This window comes from Pyxicephalus adspersus, chromosome 9, assembly GCF_032062135.1.
Source record: "Pyxicephalus adspersus chromosome 9, UCB_Pads_2.0, whole genome shotgun sequence".
Classification (NCBI taxonomy): Eukaryota; Metazoa; Chordata; class Amphibia; order Anura; family Pyxicephalidae; genus Pyxicephalus; species Pyxicephalus adspersus.
The window spans coordinates 43739259-43750760 of NC_092866.1; the positions used below are offsets into that span (position 1 = coordinate 43739259).

The 11502-nt window shown below is 39.4% G+C and overlaps 1 long non-coding RNA gene across 1 annotated transcript; it reads right to left on the bottom strand.

Moving 5' to 3' along the window:
- Positions 1-567: 567 nt before the first annotated feature.
- On the bottom strand, positions 568-5498 carry LOC140338530 (uncharacterized). Its single transcript, XR_011922265.1, has 2 exons — positions 5417-5498; positions 568-1449 (listed from the first exon to the last, which is right to left on the bottom strand). It is a non-coding gene; the product is annotated as an uncharacterized lncRNA (long non-coding RNA).
- Positions 5499-11502: the final 6004 nt, after the last annotated feature.

The following is an 11502-nucleotide window of genomic DNA, read 5'->3' on the forward strand; positions in this document are numbered from 1 at the left end:
ATTAGTGGCAATGAGTGAATGTACACAGTGGACAGGAGCTACTGTTCAGATTTGGCAGAAGCTGAACTGAAGTTTACATTGGCAAACTCTGGGCTGGCAAGGTAAGAGACTAAAATGTACACAGCGGGTTGATGTAACTAACAGTCAGCGGCATGTCAATGTAGCACAATTTGGTAACTGGCCAACCTGACAGCTGTGATGTCTTGGTGAAGAAATAATCTGGCATCACAGTGCTGTGTGCAAAATATAATATTTAAAGAGTGTACAAAACTCAATGAACTTCCATTATTTGGTCCATTTTGCTCCGTTAAATATACAATTCAAAACACTTTGTTGTCAAAATTCTTGTTGATTCTGCCATTAATTTATTAGCCTATATACCTGTTTTTGCTGTCTCTTTAAAAACTTCAAAACTACACCCTCTATTTTGGGCAAAAGCAGTGAAAGCTGTGTAGTCCCATCTTGTTTCTGTTGTCCTGATACATTAACAGGTGTGTTACTGGCAGATTCGCCACCAGATGAAAAGAAAGGCAAAAACAAATAACAAATTCAGCCAGTGCCTCTGAGGATTGGTAAAATGCAAAATCTTACATTTTTATTTTGGGGTTTAGATACATTTAAAACAAAAAGGATGATATTTGTAATATTCCATAACAATCTTTTGTATTCTTCTTTCACCACTGCACAATGTAAAAACTTATATAAATTTCCTGGAATTGGAATACATTATAATACATGTTAGAGTTATTTCCATCAGCATTTCCAAATGCGTATCAAAGCCAGAAGGTGAAGGAGAATCATTTTATTCAATGCAGTGTTTCTGGCCACTCAGATGAATAAATACAGATATTAGTATGCAGCAAACTGTCTTCCATATTTCCTGACAACGCCTCACCCTGTGCACATTACAGCAATTTACAAAAAAATCATGTTCTTTCATAAATCATCCACCACCCATAAAACTGCCCTGAACTCATTTGTTTTTTGTGTCAAGCACTTTAATGTTACCTGATGAGAAAATCCCTGTCTGCCTTTTTCCCTTCTCCGCAAGTCATTATAAAGAGTGTGTTAAAAGCCCAATACAAGACATAATACCCAGAAAGTCCCTAGACGGGCCATGATGCATCTATGTTTATGCTGCAAAGAACTGCCAATCAATCACTTGTTTAATGGGGAAAATTACTCAAAAGTCCACAGCACACTTCTCTTTGTGTGATCATAGGGCATAGATATATGTCTTTATGTTAATAATGTATAGTAATGTGTAGTAGCTAACTATTGTTAGAGAAAATTCCAAGCTTCTTCATTTATAGCTCACGGAAATCCAATCTAAACATCCACCATCAGTCTTGTTTTCCTGAGCCTGTTTGTCTTCCTGCTTGTTCCGGAAGACCCAGCTGAACTTTGTTGAACCTCATTCTTTTTCCAAGTTGAATTTGAAACTTGCACCTAGAGTAGACAGTCATTTACTATAGGTTAATGTAATATCTACAAATAAAGATATCATGCTGAGAATAGGGAAGAATAGATTTCAAGAACAATGTAAAATATCTTCCTCAAGCAAGAATAGAAACCCTTCAATAAGATGTGAAAGCTTTGGTCGGAGCTTGGTCACTTTGTGGTTATCCCGGGCTGGGCAGAGTTTAAACATTGTGCCTAAGCCAACATGCATGCTTGAAACCATACAGCAAAAGTTTAAAGATATTTCCATTTAAGACATAACCTGACTTTTGGAAGCAATGATTAATTTCGGGCATGCCTCAGCGAAAAAGATCTCTTGGGTATTTTTTCCAAGGTGGTCTCTTGTACAAGACCAGAAGCTATTTGATTATAATACATTAGCAAAAATCTATAGCAGTGAACATAATTCAGATTGGGGTAGGAAGCATGGAGGCTCCAGTTCCTGTTGACCAAATGTTCTATAGATAAGCAGTTTCACATGTAGTAACTTAACGTGTAAATATGATTTAAAAGTTACCTAAAGGATAAGTATACTTCTAGCAAAGATCATTTTATGGTCAAATACCTTCCCCAAGTACCCCATCCTTGTACATTTGCATCACTGCTCAACCACCTTTACTGTCCATTTCATCTTGTGCTACATGGCTTTTTCTTCAAAATTCTCCTAACCGCCCATTGATCACCATACACTTCTATGGAAAGACCATTCAAGGCTCCATAGGCATGAATAGGCATTTGTGAGAAGAGCAATGTCCGGCTTGTAGACATTTGAAGAAGAGGCTTTGTGCATTTGAGAAGATAATTGATCCTAAAAGTGATATGTGCTTAGAGTATGCTTTAGTAGAACAGCTAAATACACAGATCTCATACAGGTATGCTGTCTATCTGTCCTGAGGTTTACACAACTCTGCCAAACAGCACAGTCAAGCCTTGCATAGAAGGGAACCAGAATGTCATTGGTTGTAGTTTCACTTTCACCTACAGATCTCCTCCCCACCCAATCCTGTAATCAAACAGTGAAAAGAGAAAAGTCATGTAGGAGCTCACTATTGTAACTCTGCTTTCTACTTCTAATTTTTATTTTTAATTTCCTTTTATTTCAGATCATTTTAGCTATGTAAAAGGGTGGCTTATCAATCACCTACCATATTTATACATATTTATATATATATTAGGAACTCTGGATCAAAAATCTTAGTACTAACAGTCTTGGGTCTACCCAGCTGCTTGGTCCATTACTAGAAGGTTTCACACTTATTTGGTAAATGTGACCTGGTGGGGCTAATTGTAATACTATATCATACATACATGTTAAAGCGTACCTGAAATCAGAATTTAAAATTTACATAAAAAGGTAGGCAACCCAACCCAAGAGTGCAACACTCTTTTTTTTAAAAAAAATTAAGGGTGCAGCACTACCCTCCTAATTCTTGATCCCCCAGGCGATCATGAATGAATGGGAGCACAAAGCCTCCCGGGATACCTACATCACGCATCCTGGGAGCCCTTTCATCAATTGGAAAAAAATTGCATGCGCTATGAGATTGGCAAGCTTTTTACAATCTATGTAACCCGATCCCACGCCTTTGCAGGTATCAGGTAAAGCAGGAAGAAGAACCTGAAAGAAGAGAGGAGAAGACGTCGGCCCCATCTGCACTGGGCTGAAGACAGATACTGGGAGGCCGCCGGACCCAATTAAAGAAACCTCCCAGTGGATAGACTGATCTGCAGGATTAAAGGTGTGATTTTTTTGTTTTGGGTTTACTTCCGCTTTAGGGCAATTTCAAATGTAGTTTTAAATATTGTTTATTAAAATACCTGGTGATCCTGCCATGATATTTCTACCTAGACACTTCCTATCACAGGGTGATAAAGCTCTGATCCTGTCTCTGTACTTCTTCTTTGTCATATACTCTTCCAATGACGATCACAAGCTGCTATGCTGACACACATAACATATTCTACTGCTGTAACCGTCACAAGACACACCCTGAGCATTGATGTGGCACAGTTTACTGGAGTCCATGCATGTACACAGGAAGTGACTGCTCGGATGTTGGAGGAGATCATCAACGCTAACATACAACAAAGGTTAAGAAAAAATGACAATGTATTATTTAGAGACCTTCAACAACTAAAGGTCATTCAGTTAGATTTACATGTACAGGAAAAATCATAGCCAATATAGAAAAGGAGTCATTGGGCTTCTAATACCTTCCAGAAAATATTGCAGATGTGTCAGAAAGTTCATTCAATTTACCTTAAACAGGGATCACTACAAATGTTTCTTGTTTCATAGTAATTGTTGTTGGAGGATTAAAAGAAGCAGCAGCTTCTAGGGAGCTAGGTAAGAACCTTTAACAATTGTCCTACAGTTTTTGTGCAGAACTCTGCACTTCCTCAAGGACATATTAGGATCTACAGTGTCAGAAGTGTTTCCTGCAACCATATCCTGATCGTTCTTTATATAAAAACAGTTTGCTAGGATGCATTCATGGTTGTATATCATATTACTTAGGTTGGCTTTACAAATCTTGCAAAGAACATTGAAAATGTATATTTTATCCATATCTTTTATGGAAAGTGGACCTTCCTTGCTTTGCATACAGGCTTGGATCATCTAGCCCAACTTTTCTCAATCTTTGTACCCCAGAGTTCCTCTGGGGTATTTCAGGTCTCAAGGACCCTCTGATAAAATTAATACATTGATTGGTGGAACGAAGAATTCATAGCCATCCTTTTAGCTTTGCCAAATGGCATTGAACCCGTAACTATGCAGGAACTATCAGCTGGGAAGTCAATACCCAAACCTGAAGAGTCTCCTAACAACCACTGTATGGCTACAGAACCCTGCCTGAGAATGGCTGATCCAGCCCTTTCCCCCCAGTCTTACTGTTCCTGGCCTTACAATCTTACAATACAATACCTTACAATACAATCTTACAATCATGTAGGCATTTTATCCTATGTAGGTATTACCCCAGTTCCCTGTTCACAAGAAGCTGGGTACAGCATCATGTGACTCTTCCCACCTGCCATAATGGGCCCGATTTATTAAGGCTGGAGAAGATACACTTTCATCCGTGAAGAATTGACTAGGCCCCCCACGCAAATGACTTGGGGTCCCTGTTGGCTGAGTATGATCCAGTTCACTTAAGCAGCAGCACGCTTGGCACCTTCCTATGTTCACATCTGCTACTGGGAGTGTTGAAACGTTAGAAGAGGTTTACTCTGCTTATATTATGCCCTCAATGGGTCCTTTTCCCCCCTCATCAACATGCTTATTAATAGTTAAAACCTTTCTGTTTTATTTACATTCCTTATTTCATACCCAGTGACGTCATCTCCACATTTCTGTACATTTGGGCCTGATTTATTAAAGCTTTCCAAGGCTGGAGAAGATACACTTTCATCAATAAACATGGGTGATACCGCAAACCTGGAGCTGAGTTCTTAAAGTCATTTGCTATTTGTTAGCAAATGCTTTAAATTCTAAACCAGATCTATTCCAGGATTTTTAGATCACTGATAAAAGTGTATCCTCTTCAATCCTGGGTATGAAATAAGGATTGTAATTAAAACAGAAAGGTTTTAAATATTATTGCATTATCATGCTGATAAGGGGGGAAATTGAGGGGATAATATAAGCAGATTACACTTCTTCTAATGTTTCCACACTCCCAGTAGCAGGAGTGAACATAGGGAGGTGGAAAGTGTGCTGCTGCTAAAGTGCACTAGACCAAACTCAGCCAACAGGGACCCCACAGGGGACCCAAGTCATTTGCATGGGGGACCTAGTCAATTCTGCACAAAGACCCAGTACTGGCTACGTCTACCACTGCCAATTAGTTCAGTTCATTGTACTTGCAAAGTTTATCACTTCTATTTTTCTGAAAGTGGAAAAACCCTTTAACTAGGGAATAAAATGAAAACTCAGAAACAAGTATGATATTACCTTATCTGGCATATTGAATGCTGGTGTTCAGCTAAGTGTGATATTTTTTCTGTACTGTAAACATTACGGCTATTATTATTCCTCCGTCTAGCAGCAGACGGTGGGTGGAGTGTTTAGAAGAAAATCTTTATCTTATTTAACATCTGTTAAGGTTTGTGTGACAAAAAATTCTCAAACTCTACTGTGAAAGTTCAACTAGTAGGTCACAGGGTTTTCTGTGAATGCAAACAATAGTTTTAGAAATTGTATAGAGGGCTGATATCATAGCCTGAAATGATCCTGACTAGCTAAAAAAACTATAGTATATTCTTGTAGGATTCTACAACTAGTGTATAAATAGAATTAGGTTGATTGTCACCAAGTGTGTTTAATAATATACAGCACAGGGAATGATTAGGGGTCTAATTTATTAACCTCCCTAGCGGTTCATTTCTTTCCGGTTTTGTATGTCTAAAAGCGTTACATTGTTTTTCATAAAAATTTATTTTACAGTATAATATAATAGTATGAGTATATTAAAGTTTGAAACACAAAACATGTAAAAAAAATGAATAAATAAATTAAAAAAATCTATATATTTAAAAAAAATGTACAATGTACTGCTTTTACACATAAAAAATCCAATGTATTGCATTCAATACAGTTATTTTGTATTGAATGCAATACAAATGGATTTTGAATTTCCTGCCCCGCCGGCAACATACGCATGCACCGACCGGGGGAACTCCCCGGTGACTCGGATGCAGAAGCTGGCCGGAGGAAGAGAGAAGAGGACGGAGATTGCGGCGATAGACGACGCGGGACGCCGGCGGATCAGGTAAGGCTCTATTTACTATTACCTCCCATAGGATTAACTACCCCGAGTGTGACTCGGGGTTACCGTTTTTAGCAACTTTTTCTACCCCGAGTCACACTCGGGATTACCTCTAGGGAGGTTAAAGCGCTCCAAGGCTGGAGAGAATACACTTTCATCAGTGGAGCTGGGTGATCCAGCAAAACTGGAATGGATCTGGTCCAGGATTCAAAATATTTGCTAAAAAAGAGCAAACAACTTCCATTCCAGGTTTGTTGGATCACCCAGCTTCACTGATTAAAGTGTATCCTTGGTGCTATTAAAACTCTAGCCTTGGAGAGCTTTAATAAATTAGTCCCTATGTCTATCCGCTATCCCTGCCCTTTGTAGAAACCCCAAGGTTGATTTTTAATGTTCTAAGATGGCATTTTCCTGACAGTTGCTATTGTTCCTCATAGATAAATCCACCACTTCAGCCTAATCATGGCATAAACATCCATACTTGGTCCTATCAAAAGGTTTTTACCATAATCTTTTTTAAAAGACCCTATTCTTACACATATAGATAGTAAAATAGGGCGGTAAGGTATTTTTTTTTTTAAAGAGAATTGATTAATTCGGCAATTAATCCATTCATAAAGTCATTTAAACCATTCTTGATACCCCATCTTACTGAATATTGACACTATTGTAAGTTTTTTTTGCTGGTCTTCTCATGTCACAGCTATCTAGCATTATCTGGATAGCAGTAAGAAAACTCCGTGAAAAAATCACTAATGTGTGGTAACAAAGTATTTTTAGAACTTTTTATAACCTAAATGTAAGGCCCTGGTCCAGCAACAGTACTCACCAGACACCAGTCCCCCAATTGATCACTCTTCACCTATAGCAAGCCCCCGCTCAGCCGCTGAAAACTGGTTGCGTTTCCCAGCACACGGTTACCCCCAGGAGTGTGCAAGGGCTGGTGTCTGTGGAAGGGCTGGCAGGGGACAAGGAGCCCACAGATAAAGCAGTACCAAGATTCCAACAAAGACAAGTCCAGAACGAAGAGCAAGCGGTCAGACATAGATAGATCTACACAAGGGCAAAACGGGGTCACAGGCCAAAGGTCAGTCCAGACGGCAAAAACTCACAGGGTCAGAAACAGGCAAGGTCAGCAACTGTCAGCAGGTCAGACGAGAACTTTCCAGCACAGATTAGCCCTGCTAACACTAACTAACGAGGCATGGATCACTGGGAGGAGAGGGGCTATAAAGCCTCAGCAGCCAATGACAGAACAAGAACACTAATCAGCTCCTAAAATCCCCTTCAGTTTGTCACAGCCTCAGAATGTGTGCTAGGGATCCCGAAAGAACCTTTCAGGCTAAAGGAAAGCAGAAGCTCTTTCCTTGCTGCTGCAAGTGTCAGCGCTGGACAGAATAAATAGGAAAAGAAACTGCAGTGTTACACAGGATTGCTGGGCCCATAAGTTCCTTTTAACACTAAAACAGTAAATACATGGTGTATATAAATATAACAGGTTTACCTGCCAAAGATGGATTATTCTTCAACCTCTTTTATGGTATATGGCTCTATGATATAATGACCTAGATAGCAGCTGTGAAAAAGCTTTATAAAAGCCACCAATGTGCGCTAGCAAAATACTTTTTATACCCAGAAATAGTAAAATATGTGGTATATGCATACAAGGGGTGCTGAGAAGTTCCTGGCTTTGCCCCCTTCCAGATGAAATAGAAAAATGAGTGTGGGGGCAATATGACAGCCAAATATCTTAGTATGTAACTGTGCAAATATCAGGTCTTTGCGATTCCTAAAACTGTTTTTTCTTTTAGTGAGAGGGTGTGATGGCAGAGGCACAAGCAAGTTTCACGTCATTTGAGTTACGGGGGGTCATGAAGTTTTTGTTTCCCTGTTTGCTCAAGTTAGCAAAGGACATTCACATTGACATGTCACAAACAGTGGGGGACAAGTGTCCTTCCTACAGCACTGTCATAACCTGGATATCTCATTTCAAGACTGGGCATTTCACCGTTAAAGATGGGCCCCGCGATGGGCGCCCCCCAACCTCAACTGACCCAGCAACTTGAGATGCTGTCCATGAACTGATTATTGAGGACCTGCGAATGTCTGCAAAAAAGATAGCCCAGATACTTCACATCTCACGGGAGCGTGTTGGGTTTGTTATCACCACTATCCTAGACATGCGCAAGCTTTCAGCAATGTGGGTGCAAAATGTTTGAACAGGGATCAGAAGAAGGAACGATTTGAAGCATCCAAAGCCGTTTTGGCATATTTTGACGCTGCATAGGGCTTTTTGGCTAGGTTAGTGACTGAGGATGAAACCTGGCTTCACATCGATGTTCCTGAAAAAATGGAACAGTCAAAGGAATGGCGCCACAGCGGGTCCCCATGGCCGAAGAAGTTCTGAACCCAGAAATCGACCAAAAAAGTCATGGAGTACATTTTCTGGCACAAAGACGGTTTTCTGTTGGTGGAATACCAACCTCAGGGCTCTAGTATCACCGGACAGTATTATGCTAACCTACTGGACCAGCTGAATGGGGCAATTAAGATGAAACACCTTGGAAAGTTGACCAAAGGGATTCTTTTTTTGCAGGACAATGCACCTGCGTACACGTCCAACATTGTGGCTGTCAAATTGAATACCCTGGGTTTCCAATTGGTTAACCACCCCCCCTACTCACCTCACCTGGCCCCTTGGGACTATTATCTGTTCCCGAATTTGAAGAAACACCTGAAGGTGTAAATGTTTTGAGGACATTTCTAACGTCAAAGATGCTGTTGAGAGCTGGTTTGCGGCCCAACCAAAGGACTTTTATATGAACGGTCTAGAAAAGCTGCAACTGTGCTGTACCAAGTGCATCAGTCTCAGGGGGGAATATGATGAATAAATGTGTTATTTCATAACTCTGGCTTTCTTCTTTCTGGGCAAAGCCAGGAACTTCCCAGTACCCCCTCGTATATGATAGTAGGTTTACTTGCCAAGAAATGGATCATTCTCCCACCACTTCTATGGTATATGGCTTAATAATATAAGGACCTAATGTAATCCATAATTCAAAGACTTATTCTCTTGCCTAGTCATGGACTGCTTTAAAACATCTTCACATTAGTAAAACTCATTTTTCTGTATTTACTATCTTCCACCGATCAGTTTATGCAACAGGCTTTCTTAGTGGAGTCATAATTTTTTCTCCTTAGAAGATTCATGAATGTGGTAATTACTCATGGACAACAAAACAACACTTTTAATAACTGCTTCCCCCTATAGCACTTCATTCAAAATGAAATACCATGTACAGGTCAGGTGTTGCATGTGACTTCCTTTCCTCCAACATAACAGCACTGGTGCTTGGCTACTGGCCACTCAGACAGCCGGTGTGTATTACATGGCAGGGCAGAGTCCTTAGCTCCACTTACGTTCTAGTGGAATGGAGCCTACAAAGGCCTGCTTCTTTTCACTTTCAGCTGGTTTAAAGAGCTCTAAAGTTATTCACTGTTGAGTGAAAGCGTGTGCAGTAAAAAATCAACTCCACATTTGCAGCTACCGCCATGAAGACTCCACAGATTTATTTTTATCTTTTTTTTATTTTTATATTTTTGTCGTTGACTGTAAGATTGTGAACCCAGAGCATATTACAACCAACTGCACTGTGCTGTAGATACAAATTGATACTATATATATCTGTATTGTGAATTATTTTAACACCTTGGATACAATGAAGAGACTTTTATGGTTACATGTAGGATCCAATAAACAACTAATACTCTTCCTATTTTCTGTGCACCCCAAACGTTGTCTGGGCAGTCATTGCACTGGTAAGCTGTTTAGTTTTATACACATCCTAAGAAAGCAACCAGAAGATCTAAAAAGAACAACCTTGAAGTCCGTTGAGTATGTTAGATCTGATCTCCAGGAAGTAAACCTTACCCTTGCAATTCTCTAAAGTCCATTCTGCGTTGTAGGCAGGCCCCAGTGACCTCACTTACATGGCAGGACTACTGGGTCTGCATTGTAGATGATGATATTAGAGAGCTGCAACTGGTTAAATAGTTAGGCAAGACATCTGGGCACTGAGGCATTGGTCAGGCAACCTGGAGGAAGCATGCAGGAGCAATGAATCGGGTACACGTTTTGCCCATGGGTATTACAAAGGAAGAAGGATAGATAGTGGGTTCTTTCCATGTATTTTTGAGTTTGTTTACAGCCAACCCCGTTATAACAATTCATATAAATAAAGGAAAGGGAGAGGGGCTTGTGGCTGGCAATTGTTTTGTATTTACTTCAAATTAGTACAGCAAAAAACAACAGTAAGATCATCATACAGCATAAATCCTAATCATTTTAAATTACTAACATGTACATTAATCAATAGCTGGGTAAAAAGCAATTATTGATGTACAATACTAACATAGATAGATTACTTGTTATAGCATTATTAGTTTAGTGGTCATAGATTGGTACCATCATCTCAATCTCAACGCGTTTCGCCAGTTGGATTCCTCAGGGGATTCTTAAGAGACTTTTAACTAGTGAGTAAAATGTTTTCAAGAACAAAATTGTAGTATATTATAGTCTATAGTCAAGTTCATAACATAAAAGGAAAGATAAGCATAGATATTGAGTATCCATGGGTGAATACATATATTAGGTATCTACATATGGGAGTGTACAATTTGTGCATATACATATTTTGCCCATAAATCTCAGGAGCAACAGCCAACCTACACAGGATACTGCAGACTTTCAGAGAACCCAAAGCCATCTAGGAAACAGCAAATCTGCAATTGTTGGTTGCTAAAACATCCCAAACTCTTGTCACTGTACATACCCTGCTTTTCTGGTTAGAAAAGCGCACTATTTAAACCACAGGGTAATCCATGACTGACCCACAGAGTCCTGTACAAACCTTATGTAGCATCCCCAGACAAAACTACCAGTTAACAGTTGCAGTGCATAGGGAGACCCACTGCGAAGGTAAAGATTTTTTTTCCTTGGAATCTATTAATAAAGTAATGATTCTGACAATCACTGAAACATTCCCTGTGGTTCATTTGTTTTCAGTGGCAATGATTGATTTTCTAAAAGTGATTTTTTTGGAAAATGTCAGATTTACTGCTTTATACATAGACCCCCTAGAATTTATATTTAAAATATGTTATGAGTCAAGATTATTTGATAGAATCCAATGAATAAAACATTCTGCAAGACCACAAATCAAAGGTACTTTTTCAAGCTCAAGAAAAGTTTTTTCAAAATGAAATGGAACCA